General features: G+C 41.1%; 16 non-coding genes across 16 annotated transcripts; all 16 read left to right on the top strand.

The window, feature by feature from the left end:
• Window positions 1–812: 812 nt before the first annotated feature.
• Window positions 813–895, top strand: trnal-cag. Its single transcript has one exon. It is a non-coding gene; the product is annotated as a tRNA-Leu (tRNA).
• A 307-nt stretch (window positions 896–1202) lies between these two features.
• Window positions 1203–1284, top strand: trnas-aga. The gene has a single exon. It is a non-coding gene; the product is annotated as a tRNA-Ser (tRNA).
• A 1359-nt stretch (window positions 1285–2643) lies between these two features.
• On the top strand, window positions 2644–2726 carry trnal-cag. The gene has a single exon. It is a non-coding gene; the product is annotated as a tRNA-Leu (tRNA).
• Window positions 2727–3032: 306 nt separating this feature from the next.
• trnas-aga lies at window positions 3033–3114 on the top strand. The gene has a single exon. It is a non-coding gene; the product is annotated as a tRNA-Ser (tRNA).
• A 1356-nt stretch (window positions 3115–4470) lies between these two features.
• trnal-cag lies at window positions 4471–4553 on the top strand. Its single transcript has one exon. It is a non-coding gene; the product is annotated as a tRNA-Leu (tRNA).
• Window positions 4554–4859: 306 nt separating this feature from the next.
• On the top strand, window positions 4860–4941 carry trnas-aga. Its single transcript has one exon. It is a non-coding gene; the product is annotated as a tRNA-Ser (tRNA).
• Window positions 4942–6299: 1358 nt separating this feature from the next.
• Window positions 6300–6382, top strand: trnal-cag. The gene has a single exon. It is a non-coding gene; the product is annotated as a tRNA-Leu (tRNA).
• Window positions 6383–6687: 305 nt separating this feature from the next.
• trnas-aga lies at window positions 6688–6769 on the top strand. The gene has a single exon. It is a non-coding gene; the product is annotated as a tRNA-Ser (tRNA).
• A 1356-nt stretch (window positions 6770–8125) lies between these two features.
• Window positions 8126–8208, top strand: trnal-cag. Its single transcript has one exon. It is a non-coding gene; the product is annotated as a tRNA-Leu (tRNA).
• Window positions 8209–8514: 306 nt separating this feature from the next.
• trnas-aga lies at window positions 8515–8596 on the top strand. Its single transcript has one exon. It is a non-coding gene; the product is annotated as a tRNA-Ser (tRNA).
• Window positions 8597–9953: 1357 nt separating this feature from the next.
• On the top strand, window positions 9954–10036 carry trnal-cag. The gene has a single exon. It is a non-coding gene; the product is annotated as a tRNA-Leu (tRNA).
• Window positions 10037–10343: 307 nt separating this feature from the next.
• trnas-aga lies at window positions 10344–10425 on the top strand. Its single transcript has one exon. It is a non-coding gene; the product is annotated as a tRNA-Ser (tRNA).
• A 1359-nt stretch (window positions 10426–11784) lies between these two features.
• On the top strand, window positions 11785–11867 carry trnal-cag. The gene has a single exon. It is a non-coding gene; the product is annotated as a tRNA-Leu (tRNA).
• A 306-nt stretch (window positions 11868–12173) lies between these two features.
• Window positions 12174–12255, top strand: trnas-aga. Its single transcript has one exon. It is a non-coding gene; the product is annotated as a tRNA-Ser (tRNA).
• A 1355-nt stretch (window positions 12256–13610) lies between these two features.
• trnal-cag lies at window positions 13611–13693 on the top strand. The gene has a single exon. It is a non-coding gene; the product is annotated as a tRNA-Leu (tRNA).
• Window positions 13694–13999: 306 nt separating this feature from the next.
• Window positions 14000–14081, top strand: trnas-aga. Its single transcript has one exon. It is a non-coding gene; the product is annotated as a tRNA-Ser (tRNA).
• Window positions 14082–14405: the final 324 nt, after the last annotated feature.

Genomic DNA, 14405 nt, shown 5'->3' with positions numbered 1-14405 from the left:
AACCATTAAGTCATTCAGGTCGCAGACTCCCCTATAGGCATGGTTTGAAACCCCCTCCTGACAACTTTTTAGCGCCTGCATGTCATGCACCTTTGTAAAATCCAGTTGAAAAATAAATGACTTAAGGTAACGTAAATGACACCTAGTTAATATGAGTAGTGAATAACTATCGTATTTTTAATATTCTGCAAAAACAGCTAGTTGATGAGAGGCTGAAAGAGAATTGCAAGAATCGCGCAATTTCACAGGCGGGCCCCAAACAGGCAAATAACAAAAATAATCTCGGAACGCAGAACTCGTCGGTCGTTGTCAGTGGATTGTATTGGCGGGAAGAACAAAAATATCGTCTGCAGGGTAATCGAAGTCGCCGCATCTAATGTCAAGTCACAGGTGAGCTGCCTTGTTAAACCCTAAAAATAAATAATAACACGATTGCGTTGAAATGACCCATTAAGCCATTTGTAAGGATTTCCCCATGTGGACCTGTTGTCACTCTTACCCTGATGGTTGCTGATATTTCCAGACACTTTTTCAGTCTTATCTGAGGAATTTTATCATTTATATCAGAATGGCCATATTCTGATGCCAGTTTAGCGCTCATTCAATGGCGATTTACTACTCTTTCCCATTGAAGGCCATATTGAGGTTAAATCAATGACTGGACTTTTTAATTTATAAAAACAAATGACTATTGAAAGTGCAAGTCAGTATCGTGCATAGTTGTTCTGGTCTCTGTGGTGATTTTAGAGCGTTGTTCATATTTCTACTTTTACCGCATACACTTTAACCCGATACCCAGTTACTGTGCTGTAGTCAGGATGGCCGAGCGGTCTAAGGCGCTGCGTTCAGGTCGCAGTCTCCCATGGAGGCGTGGGTTCAAATCCCACTTCTGACAGTTTTTTAGTGCCTCTCAGGAGTCATGCTGCTCAGCAGTAATAATAAGAATGATGAAATAACAACTTCACACAGTGAAATAACAATTCATAATAAACACTCTCAAATGCAGACCTTCTGGAGCTGAGCAAAGATCAAGGTTAAATAAGAAAACAGCTGGACTTAATAACAAATGAATGAGGGGAACATTTTGTGTTATTGCATTATAATGAGTTACTGCATTATCTTTCAGTTGTTAAATTTCACTTTCTGTAGGCTATGCCTGTTGGCCCATTCACTCCTAACAAGCCTTGTTTTCTTCTGTCAATGTTGTCGTGGCCGAGTGGTTAAGGCGATGGACTAGAAATCCATTAGGATCTTCCTGCGCAGGTTCAAATCCTGCCGACAACGAAAATGCATTTTTTTGACCCCTCCGGAGGTTGAAGTTTAGTCGTGTTTCTTATACCAATCGCATCCTCTCAGATCTCCGCAAGTACATAGGGATTAGTTGTCCATTTGGGATAGGACTGCAGGCCATCTGTCCCACTTCACACCTTTACACACCTGGTTATCCAGCCTTCTAGCTCTATAGGCCACAGTAGCATAGGTTACAGGTTTGTAGTCAAGCCACAGATTTCAGGTGAGATCCCATGATACACTCAACAATACAACAACACGATTCTCATGAATAACCATGAAGCCATTTGCTAAGATTTCCCCCATTTTGACATGTGGAAACCTGTTGTCACTCTTACCCTGACGGGAAGCTCCAGACACTTTTTTGGTCCTATCTGAGGCATTTTTAAATTCATGTCAAATTGGCCATATTCTGAAGACACTCTTATAGTCTGCAGGGTAATCGAACTGGCCACATCTAAAGTCAAGCCACAGGTAACAGGTGAGAAACCTTGTTAAACCCTAAAAGAAAAAGAAAAAACTTGATTGCATTGAAAATAACCATTAAGTCATTCAGGTCGCAGACTCCCCTATAGGCATGGTTTGAAACCCCCTCCTGACAACTTTTTTAGCGCCTGCATGTCATGCACCTTTGTAAAATCCAGTTGAAAAATAAATGACTTAAGGTAACGTAAATGACACCTAGTTAATATGAGTAGTGAATAACTATCGTATTTTTAATATTCTGCAAAAACAGCTAGTTGATGAGAGGCTGAAAGAGAATTGCAAGAATCGCGCAATTTCACAGGCGGGCCCCAAACAGGCAAATAACAAAAATAATCTCGGAACGCAGAACTCGTCGGTCGTTGTCAGTGGATTGTATTGGCGGGAAGAACAAAAATATCGTCTGCAGGGTAATCGAAGTCGCCGCATCTAATGTCAAGTCACAGGTGAGCTGCCTTGTTAAACCCTAAAAATAAATAATAACACGATTGCGTTGAAATGACCCATTAAGCCATTTGTAAGGATTTCCCCCATGTGGACCTGTTGTCACTCTTACCCTGATGGTTGCTGATATTTCCAGACACTTTTTCAGTCTTATCTGAGGAATTTTATCATTTATATCAGAATGGCCATATTCTGATGCCAGTTTAGCGCTCATTCAATGGACGATTTACTACTCTTTCCCATTGAAGGCCATATTGAGGTTAAATCAATGACTGGACTTTTTAATTTATAAAAACAAATGACTATTGAAAGTGCAAGTCAGTATCGTGCATAGTTGTTCTGGTCTCTGTGGTGATTTTAGAGCGTTGTTCATATTTCTACTTTTACCGCATACACTTTAACCCGATACCCAGTTACTGTGCTGTAGTCAGGATGGCCGAGCGGTCTAAGGCGCTGCGTTCAGGTCGCAGTCTCCCATGGAGGCGTGGGTTCAAATCCCACTTCTGACAGTTTTTTAGTGCCTCTCAGGAGTCATGCTGCTCAGCAGTAATAATAAGAATGATGAAATAACAACTTCACACAGTGAAATAACAATTCATAATAAACACTCTCAAATGCAGACCTTCTGGAGCTGAGCAAAGATCAAGGTTAAATAAGAAAACAGCTGGACTTAATAACAAATGAATGAGGGGAACATTTTGTGTTATTGCATTATAATGAGTTACTGCATTATCTTTCAGTTGTTAAATTTCACTTTCTGTAGGCTATGCCTGTTGGCCCATTCACTCCTAACAAGCTTGTTTTCTTCTGTCAACGTTGTCGTGGCCGAGTGGTTAAGGCGATGGACTAGAAATCCATTAGGATCTTCCTGCGCAGGTTCAAATCCTGCCGACAACGAAAATGCATTTTTTTGACCCCTCCGGAGGTTGAAGTTTAGTCGTGTTTCTTATACCAATCGCATCCTCTCAGATCTCCGCAAGTACATAGGGATTAGTTGTCCATTTGGGATAGGACTGCAGGCCATCTGTCCCACTTCACACCTTTACACACCTGGTTATCCAGCCTTCTAGCTCTATAGGCCACAGTAGCATAGGTTACAGGTTTGTAGTCAAGCCACAGATTTCAGGTGAGATCCCATGATACACTCAACAATACAACAACACGATTCTCATGAATAACCATGAAGCCATTTGCTAAGATTTCCCCCATTTTGACATGTGGAAACCTGTTGTCACTCTTACCCTGACGGGAAGCTCCAGACACTTTTTTGGTCCTATCTGAGGCATTTTTAAATTCATGTCAAATTGGCCATATTCTGAAGACACTCTTATAGTCTGCAGGGTAATCGAACTGGCCACATCTAAAGTCAAGCCACAGGTAACAGGTGAGAAACCTTGTTAAACCCTAAAAGAAAAAGAAAAAACTTGATTGCATTGAAAATAACCATTAAGTCATTCAGGTCGCAGACTCCCCTATAGGCATGGTTTGAAACCCCCTCCTGACAACTTTTTAGCGCCTGCATGTCATGCACCTTTGTAAAATCCAGTTGAAAAATAAATGACTTAAGGTAACGTAAATGACACCTAGTTAATATGAGTAGTGAATAACTATCGTATTTTTAATATTCTGCAAAAACAGCTAGTTGATGAGAGGCTGAAAGAGAATTGCAAGAATCGCGCAATTTCACAGGCGGGCCCCAAACAGGCAAATAACAAAAATAATCTCGGAACGCAGAACTCGTCGGTCGTTGTCAGTGGATTGTATTGGCGGGAAGAACAAAATATCGTCTGCAGGGTAATCAAAGTCGCCGCATCTAATGTCAAGTCACAGGTGAGCTGCCTTGTTAAACCCTAAAAATAAATAATAACACGATTGCGTTGAAATGACTCATTAAGCCATTTGTAAGGATTTCCCCCATGTGGACCTGTTGTCACTCTTACCCTGATGGTTGCTGATATTTCCAGACACTTTTTCAGTCTTATCTGAGGAATTTTATCATTTATATCAGAATGGCCATATTCTGATGCCAGTTTAGCGCTCATTCAATGACGATTTACTACTCTTTCCCATTGAAGGCCATATTGAGGTTAAATCAATGACTGGACTTTTTAATTTATAAAAACAAATGACTATTGAAAGTGCAAGTCAGTATCGTGCATAGTTGTTCTGGTCTCTGTGGTGATTTTAGAGCGTTGTTCATATTTCTACTTTTACCGCATACACTTTAACCCGATACCCAGTTACTGTGCTGTAGTCAGGATGGCCGAGCGGTCTAAGGCGCTGCGTTCAGGTCGCAGTCTCCCATGGAGGCGTGGGTTCAAATCCCACTTCTGACAGTTTTTTAGTGCCTCTCAGGAGTCATGCTGCTCAGCAGTAATAATAAGAATGATGAAATAACAACTTCACACAGTGAAATAACAATTCATAATAAACACTCTCAAATGCAGACCTTCTGGAGCTGAGCAAAGATCAAGGTTAAATAAGAAAACAGCTGGACTTAATAACAAATGAATGAGGGGAACATTTTGTGTTATTGCATTATAATGAGTTACTGCATTATCTTTCAGTTGTTAAATTTCACTTTCTGTAGGCTATGCCTGTTGGCCCATTCACTCCTAACAAGCCTGTTTTCTTCTGTCAACGTTGTCGTGGCCGAGTGGTTAAGGCGATGGACTAGAAATCCATTAGGATCTTCCTGCGCAGGTTCAAATCCTGCCGACAACGAAAATGCATTTTTTTGACCCCTCCGGAGGTTGAAGTTTAGTCGTGTTTCTTATACCAATCGCATCCTCTCAGATCTCCGCAAGTACATAGGGATTAGTTGTCCATTTGGGATAGGACTGCAGGCCATCTAGTCCCACTTCACACCTTTACACACCTGGTTATCCAGCCTTCTAGCTCTATAGGCCACAGTAGCATAGGTTACAGGTTTGTAGTCAAGCCACAGATTTCAGGTGAGATCCCATGATACACTCAACAATACAACAACACGATTCTCATGAATAACCATGAAGCCATTTGCTAAGATTTCCCCCATTTTGACATGTGGAAACCTGTTGTCACTCTTACCCTGACGGGAAGCTCCAGACACTTTTTTGGTCCTATCTGAGGCATTTTTAAATTCATGTCAAATTGGCCATATTCTGAAGACACTCTTATAGTCTGCAGGGTAATCGAACTGGCCACATCTAAAGTCAAGCCACAGGTAACAGGTGAGAAACCTTGTTAAACCCTAAAAGAAAAAGAAAAAACTTGATTGCATTGAAAATAACCATTAAGTCATTCAGGTCGCAGACTCCCCTATAGGCATGGTTTGAAACCCCCTCCTGACAACTTTTTAGCGCCTGCATGTCATGCACCTTTGTAAAATCCAGTTGAAAAATAAATGACTTAAGGTAACGTAAATGACACCTAGTTAATATGAGTAGTGAATAACTATCGTATTTTTAATATTCTGCAAAAACAGCTAGTTGATGAGAGGCTGAAAGAGAATTGCAAGAATCGCGCAATTTCACAGGCGGGCCCCAAACAGGCAAATAACAAAAATAATCTCGGAACGCAGAACTCGTCGGTCGTTGTCAGTGGATTGTATTGGCGGGAAGAACAAAAATATCGTCTGCAGGGTAATCGAAGTCGCCGCATCTAATGTCAAGTCACAGGTGAGCTGCCTTGTTAAACCCTAAAAATAAATAATAACACGATTGCGTTGAAATGACCCATTAAGCCATTTGTAAGGATTTCCCCCATGTGGACCTGTTGTCACTCTTACCCTGATGGTTGCTGATATTTCCAGACACTTTTTCAGTCTTATCTGAGGAATTTTATCATTTATATCAGAATGGCCATATTCTGATGCCAGTTTAGCGCTCATTCAATGGCGATTTACTACTCTTTCCCATTGAAGGCCATATTGAGGTTAAATCAATGACTGGACTTTTTAATTTATAAAAACAAATGACTATTGAAAGTGCAAGTCAGTATCGTGCATAGTTGTTCTGGTCTCTGTGGTGATTTTAGAGCGTTGTTCATATTTCTACTTTTACCGCATACACTTTAACCCGATACCCAGTTACTGTGCTGTAGTCAGGATGGCCGAGCGGTCTAAGGCGCTGCGTTCAGGTCGCAGTCTCCCATGGAGGCGTGGGTTCAAATCCCACTTCTGACAGTTTTTTAGTGCCTCTCAGGAGTCATGCTGCTCAGCAGTAATAATAAGAATGATGAAATAACAACTTCACACAGTGAAATAACAATTCATAATAAACACTCTCAAATGCAGACCTTCTGGAGCTGAGCAAAGATCAAGGTTAAATAAGAAAACAGCTGGACTTAATAACAAATGAATGAGGGGAACATTTTGTGTTATTGCATTATAATGAGTTACTGCATTATCTTTCAGTTGTTAAATTTCACTTTCTGTAGGCTATGCCTGTTGGCCCATTCACTCCTAACAAGCTGTTTTCTTCTGTCAACGTTGTCGTGGCCGAGTGGTTAAGGCGATGGACTAGAAATCCATTAGGATCTTCCTGCGCAGGTTCAAATCCTGCCGACAACGAAAATGCATTTTTTTGACCCCTCCGGAGGTTGAAGTTTAGTCGTGTTTCTTATACCAATCGCATCCTCTCAGATCTCCGCAAGTACATAGGGATTAGTTGTCCATTTGGGATAGGACTGCAGGCCATCTGTCCCACTTCACACCTTTACACACCTGGTTATCCAGCCTTCTAGCTCTATAGGCCACAGTAGCATAGGTTACAGGTTTGTAGTCAAGCCACAGATTTCAGGTGAGATCCCATGATACACTCAACAATACAACAACACGATTCTCATGAATAACCATGAAGCCATTTGCTAAGATTTCCCCCATTTTGACATGTGGAAACCTGTTGTCACTCTTACCCTGACGGGAAGCTCCAGACACTTTTTTGGTCCTATCTGAGGCATTTTTAAATTCATGTCAAATTGGCCATATTCTGAAGACACTCTTATAGTCTGCAGGGTAATCGAACTGGCCACATCTAAAGTCAAGCCACAGGTAACAGGTGAGAAACCTTGTTAAACCCTAAAAGAAAAAGAAAAAACTTGATTGCATTGAAAATAACCATTAAGTCATTCAGGTCGCAGACTCCCCTATAGGCATGGTTTGAAACCCCCTCCTGACAACTTTTTAGCGCCTGCATGTCATGCACCTTTGTAAAATCCAGTTGAAAAATAAATGACTTAAGGTAACGTAAATGACACCTAGTTAATATGAGTAGTGAATAACTATCGTATTTTTAATATTCTGCAAAAACAGCTAGTTGATGAGAGGCTGAAAGAGAATTGCAAGAATCGCGCAATTTCACAGGCGGGCCCCAAACAGGCAAATAACAAAAATAATCTCGGAACGCAGAACTCGTCGGTCGTTGTCAGTGGATTGTATTGGCGGGAAGAACAAAAATATCGTCTGCAGGGTAATCGAAGTCGCCGCATCTAATGTCAAGTCACAGGTGAGCTGCCTTGTTAAACCCTAAAAATAAATAATAACACGATTGCGTTGAAATGACCATTAAGCCATTTGTAAGGATTTCCCCCATGTGGACCTGTTGTCACTCTTACCCTGATGGTTGCTGATATTTCCAGACACTTTTTCAGTCTTATCTGAGGAATTTTATCATTTATATCAGAATGGCCATATTCTGATGCCAGTTTAGCGCTCATTCAATGGCGATTTACTACTCTTTCCCATTGAAGGCCATATTGAGGTTAAATCAATGACTGGACTTTTTAATTTATAAAAACAAATGACTATTGAAAGTGCAAGTCAGTATCGTGCATAGTTGTTCTGGTCTCTGTGGTGATTTTAGAGCGTTGTTCATATTTCTACTTTTACCGCATACACTTTAACCCGATACCCAGTTACTGTGCTGTAGTCAGGATGGCCGAGCGGTCTAAGGCGCTGCGTTCAGGTCGCAGTCTCCCATGGAGGCGTGGGTTCAAATCCCACTTCTGACAGTTTTTTAGTGCCTCTCAGGAGTCATGCTGCTCAGCAGTAATAATAAGAATGATGAAATAACAACTTCACACAGTGAAATAACAATTCATAATAAACACTCTCAAATGCAGACCTTCTGGAGCTGAGCAAAGATCAAGGTTAAATAAGAAAACAGCTGGACTTAATAACAAATGAATGAGGGGAACATTTTGTGTTATTGCATTATAATGAGTTACTGCATTATCTTTCAGTTGTTAAATTTCACTTTCTGTAGGCTATGCCTGTTGGCCCATTCACTCCTAACAAGCTTGTTTTCTTCTGTCAACGTTGTCGTGGCCGAGTGGTTAAGGCGATGGACTAGAAATCCATTAGGATCTTCCTGCGCAGGTTCAAATCCTGCCGACAACGAAAATGCATTTTTTTGACCCCTCCGGAGGTTGAAGTTTAGTCGTGTTTCTTATACCAATCGCATCCTCTCAGATCTCCGCAAGTACATAGGGATTAGTTGTCCATTTGGGATAGGACTGCAGGCCATCTATCCCACTTCACACCTTTACACACCTGGTTATCCAGCCTTCTAGCTCTATAGGCCACAGTAGCATAGGTTACAGGTTTGTAGTCAAGCCACAGATTTCAGGTGAGATCCCATGATACACTCAACAATACAACAACACGATTCTCATGAATAACCATGAAGCCATTTGCTAAGATTTCCCCCATTTTGACATGTGGAAACCTGTTGTCACTCTTACCCTGACGGGAAGCTCCAGACACTTTTTTGGTCCTATCTGAGGCATTTTTAAATTCATGTCAAATTGGCCATATTCTGAAGACACTCTTATAGTCTGCAGGGTAATCGAACTGGCCACATCTAAAGTCAAGCCACAGGTAACAGGTGAGAAACCTTGTTAAACCCTAAAAGAAAAAGAAAAAACTTGATTGCATTGAAAATAACCATTAAGTCATTCAGGTCGCAGACTCCCCTATAGGCATGGTTTGAAACCCCCTCCTGACAACTTTTTAGCGCCTGCATGTCATGCACCTTTGTAAAATCCAGTTGAAAAATAAATGACTTAAGGTAACGTAAATGACACCTAGTTAATATGAGTAGTGAATAACTATCGTATTTTTAATATTCTGCAAAAACAGCTAGTTGATGAGAGGCTGAAAGAGAATTGCAAGAATCGCGCAATTTCACAGGCGGGCCCCAAACAGGCAAATAACAAAAATAATCTCGGAACGCAGAACTCGTCGGTCGTTGTCAGTGGATTGTATTGGCGGGAAGAACAAAAATATCGTCTGCAGGGTAATCGAAGTCGCCGCATCTAATGTCAAGTCACAGGTGAGCTGCCTTGTTAAACCCTAAAAATAAATAATAACACGATTGCGTTGAAATGACCCATTAAGCCATTTGTAAGGATTTCCCCCATGTGGACCTGTTGTCACTCTTACCCTGATGGTTGCTGATATTTCCAGACACTTTTTCAGTCTTATCTGAGGAATTTTATCATTTATATCAGAATGGCCATATTCTGATGCCAGTTTAGCGCTCATTCAATGACGATTTACTACTCTTTCCCATTGAAGGCCATATTGAGGTTAAATCAATGACTGGACTTTTTAATTTATAAAAACAAATGACTATTGAAAGTGCAAGTCAGTATCGTGCATAGTTGTTCTGGTCTCTGTGGTGATTTTAGAGCGTTGTTCATATTTCTACTTTTACCGCATACACTTTAACCCGATACCCAGTTACTGTGCTGTAGTCAGGATGGCCGAGCGGTCTAAGGCGCTGCGTTCAGGTCGCAGTCTCCCATGGAGGCGTGGGTTCAAATCCCACTTCTGACAGTTTTTTAGTGCCTCTCAGGAGTCATGCTGCTCAGCAGTAATAATAAGAATGATGAAATAACAACTTCACACAGTGAAATAACAATTCATAATAAACACTCTCAAATGCAGACCTTCTGGAGCTGAGCAAAGATCAAGGTTAAATAAGAAAACAGCTGGACTTAATAACAAATGAATGAGGGGAACATTTTGTGTTATTGCATTATAATGAGTTACTGCATTATCTTTCAGTTGTTAAATTTCACTTTCTGTAGGCTATGCCTGTTGGCCCATTCACTCCTAACAAGCCTTGTTTTCTTCTGTCAACGTTGTCGTGGCCGAGTGGTTAAGGCGATGGACTAGAAATCCATTAGGATCTTCCTGCGCAGGTTCAAATCCTGCCGACAACTGAAAATGCATTTTTTTGACCCCTCCGGAGGTTGAAGTTTAGTCGTGTTTCTTATACCAATCGCATCCTCTCAGATCTCCGCAAGTACATAGGGATTAGTTGTCCATTTGGGATAGGACTGCAGGCCATCTGTCCCACTTCACACCTTTACACACCTGGTTATCCAGCCTTCTAGCTCTATAGGCCACAGTAGCATAGGTTACAGGTTTGTAGTCAAGCCACAGATTTCAGGTGAGATCCCATGATACACTCAACAATACAACAACACGATTCTCATGAATAACCATTAAGCCATTTGCTAAGATTTCCCCCATTTTGACATGTGGAAACCTGTTGTCACTCTTACCCTGACGGGAAGCTCCAGACACTTTTTTGGTCCTATCTGAGGCATTTTTAAATTCATGTCAAATTGGCCATATTCTGAAGACACTCTTAGGCTGCAGGGTAATCGAACTGGCCACATCTAAAGTCAAGCCACAGGTAACAGGTGAGAAACCTTGTTAAACCCTAAAAGAAAAAGAAAAAACTTGATTGCATTGAAAATAACCATTAAGTCATTCAGGTCGCAGACTCCCCTATAGGCATGGTTTGAAACCCCCTCCTGACAACTTTTTAGCGCCTGCATGTCATGCACCTTTGTAAAATCCAGTTGAAAAATAAATGACTTAAGGTAACGTAAATGACACCTAGTTAATATGAGTAGTGAATAACTATCGTATTTTTAATATTCTGCAAAAACAGCTAGTTGATGAGAGGCTGAAAGAGAATTGCAAGAATTGCGCAATTTCACAGGCGGGCCCCCAAACAGGCAAATAACAAAAATAATCTCGGAACGCAGAACTCGTCGGTCGTTGTCAGTGGATTGTATTGGCGGGAAGAACAAAAATATCGTCTGCAGGGTAATCGAAGTCGCCGCATCTAATGTCAAGTCACAGGTGAGCTGCCTTGTTAAACCCTAAAAATAAATAATAACACGATTGCGTTGAAATGACCCATTAAGCCATTTGTAAGGATTTCCCCCATGTGGACCTGTTGTCACTCTTACCCTGATGGTTGCTGATATTTCCAGACACTTTTTCAGTCTTATCTGAGGAATTTTATCATTTATATCAGAATGGCCATATTCTGATGCCAGTTTAGCGCTCATTCAATGGACGATTTACTACTCTTTCCCATTGAAGGCCATATTGAGGTTAAATCAATGACTGGACTTTTTAATTTATGAAAAACAAATGACTATTGAAAGTGCAAGTCAGTATCGTGCATAGTTGTTCTGGTCTCTGTGGTGATTTTAGAGCGTTGTTCATATTTCTACTTTTACCGCATACACTTTAACCCGATACCCAGTTACTGTGCTGTAGTCAGGATGGCCGAGCGGTCTAAGGCGCTGCGTTCAGGTCGCAGTCTCCCATGGAGGCGTGGGTTCAAATCCCACTTCTGACAGTTTTTTAGTGCCTCTCAGGAGTCATGCTGCTCAGCAGTAATAATAAGAATGATGAAATAACAACTTCACACAGTGAAATAACAATTCATAATAAACACTCTCAAATGCAGACCTTCTGGAGCTGAGCAAAGATCAAGGTTAAATAAGAAAACAGCTGGACTTAATAACAAATGAATGAGGGGAACATTTTGTGTTATTGCATTATAATGAGTTACTGCATTATCTTTCAGTTGTTAAATTTCACTTTCTGTAGGCTATGCCTGTTGGCCCATTCACTCCTAACAAGCCTGTTTTCTTCTGTCAACGTTGTCGTGGCCGAGTGGTTAAGGCGATGGACTAGAAATCCATTAGGATCTTCCTGCGCAGGTTCAAATCCTGCCGACAACGAAAATGCATTTTTTTGACCCCTCCGGAGGTTGAAGTTTAGTCGTGTTTCTTATACCAATCGCATCCTCTCAGATCTCCGCAAGTACATAGGGATTAGTTGTCCATTTGGGATAGGACTGCAGGCCATCTATCCCACTTCACACCTTTACACACCTGGTTATCCAGCCTTCTAGCTCTATAGGCCACAGTAGCATAGGTTACAGGTTTGTAGTCAAGCCACAGATTTCAGGTGAGATCCCATGATACACTCAACAATACAACAACACGATTCTCATGAATAACCATGAAGCCATTTGCTAAGATTTCCCCCATTTTGACATGTGGAAACCTGTTGTCACTCTTACCCTGACGGGAAGCTCCAGACACTTTTTTGGTCCTATCTGAGGCATTTTTAAATTCATGTCAAATTGGCCATATTCTGAAGACACTCTTAGTCTGCAGGGTAATCGAACTGGCCACATCTAAAGTCAAGCCACAGGTAACAGGTGAGAAACCTTGTTAAACCCTAAAAGAAAAAGAAAAAACTTGATTGCATTGAAAATAACCATTAAGTCATTCAGGTCGCAGACTCCCCTATAGGCATGGTTTGAAACCCCCTCCTGACAACTTTTTAGCGCCTGCATGTCATGCACCTTTGTAAAATCCAGTTGAAAAATAAATGACTTAAGGTAACGTAAATGACACCTAGTTAATATGAGTAGTGAATAACTATCGTATTTTTAATATTCTGCAAAAACAGCTAGTTGATGAGAGGCTGAAAGAGAATTGCAAGAATCGCGCAATTTCACAGGCGGGCCCCAAACAGGCAAATAACAAAAATAATCTCGGAACGCAGAACTCGTCGGTCGTTGTCAGTGGATTGTATTGGCGGGAAGAACAAAAATATCGTCTGCAGGGTAATCGAAGTCGCCGCATCTAATGTCAAGTCACAGGTGAGCTGCCTTGTTAAACCCTAAAAATAAATAATAACACGATTGCGTTGAAATGACCCATTAAGCCATTTGTAAGGATTTCCCCCATGTGGACCTGTTGTCACTCTTACCCTGATGGTTGCTGATATTTCCAGACACTTTTTCAGTCTTATCTGAGGAATTTTATCATTTATATCAGAATGGCCATATTCTGATGCCAGTTTAGCGCTCATTCAATGACGATTTACTACTCTTTCCCATTGAAGGCCATATTGAGGTTAAATCAATGACTGGACTTTTTAATTTATAAAAACAAATGACTATTGAAAGTGCAAGTCAGTATCGTGCATAGTTGTTCTGGTCTCTGTGGTGATTTTAGAGCGTTGTTCATATTTCTACTTTTACCGCATACACTTTAACCCGATACCCAGTTACTGTGCTGTAGTCAGGATGGCCGAGCGGTCTAAGGCGCTGCGTTCAGGTCGCAGTCTCCCATGGAGGCGTGGGTTCAAATCCCACTTCTGACAGTTTTTTAGTGCCTCTCAGGAGTCATGCTGCTCAGCAGTAATAATAAGAATGATGAAATAACAACTTCACACAGTGAAATAACAATTCATAATAAACACTCTCAAATGCAGACCTTCTGGAGCTGAGCAAAGATCAAGGTTAAATAAGAAAACAGCTGGACTTAATAACAAATGAATGAGGGGAACATTTTGTGTTATTGCATTATAATGAGTTACTGCATTATCTTTCAGTTGTTAAATTTCACTTTCTGTAGGCTATGCCTGTTGGCCCATTCACTCCTAACAAGCCTGTTTTCTTCTGTCAACGTTGTCGTGGCCGAGTGGTTAAGGCGATGGACTAGAAATCCATTAGGATCTTCCTGCGCAGGTTCAAATCCTGCCGACAATGAAAATGCATTTTTTTGACCCCTCCGGAGGTTGAAGTTTAGTCGTGTTTCTTATACCAATCGCATCCTCTCAGATCTCCGCAAGTACATAGGGATTAGTTGTCCATTTGGGATAGGACTGCAGGCCATCTATCCCACTTCACACCTTTACACACCTGGTTATCCAGCCTTCTAGCTCTATAGGCCACAGTAGCATAGGTTACAGGTTTGTAGTCAAGCCACAGATTTCAGGTGAGATCCCATGATACACTCAACAATACAACAACACGATTCTCATGAATAACCATTAAGCCATTTGCTAAGATTTCCCCCATTTTGACATGTGG

This window comes from Oncorhynchus mykiss, unplaced genomic scaffold (assembly GCF_013265735.2).
Source record: "Oncorhynchus mykiss isolate Arlee unplaced genomic scaffold, USDA_OmykA_1.1 un_scaffold_292, whole genome shotgun sequence".
Classification (NCBI taxonomy): domain Eukaryota; kingdom Metazoa; phylum Chordata; class Actinopteri; order Salmoniformes; family Salmonidae; genus Oncorhynchus; species Oncorhynchus mykiss.
This window is presented reverse-complemented; position numbering and strand designations above follow the sequence as displayed.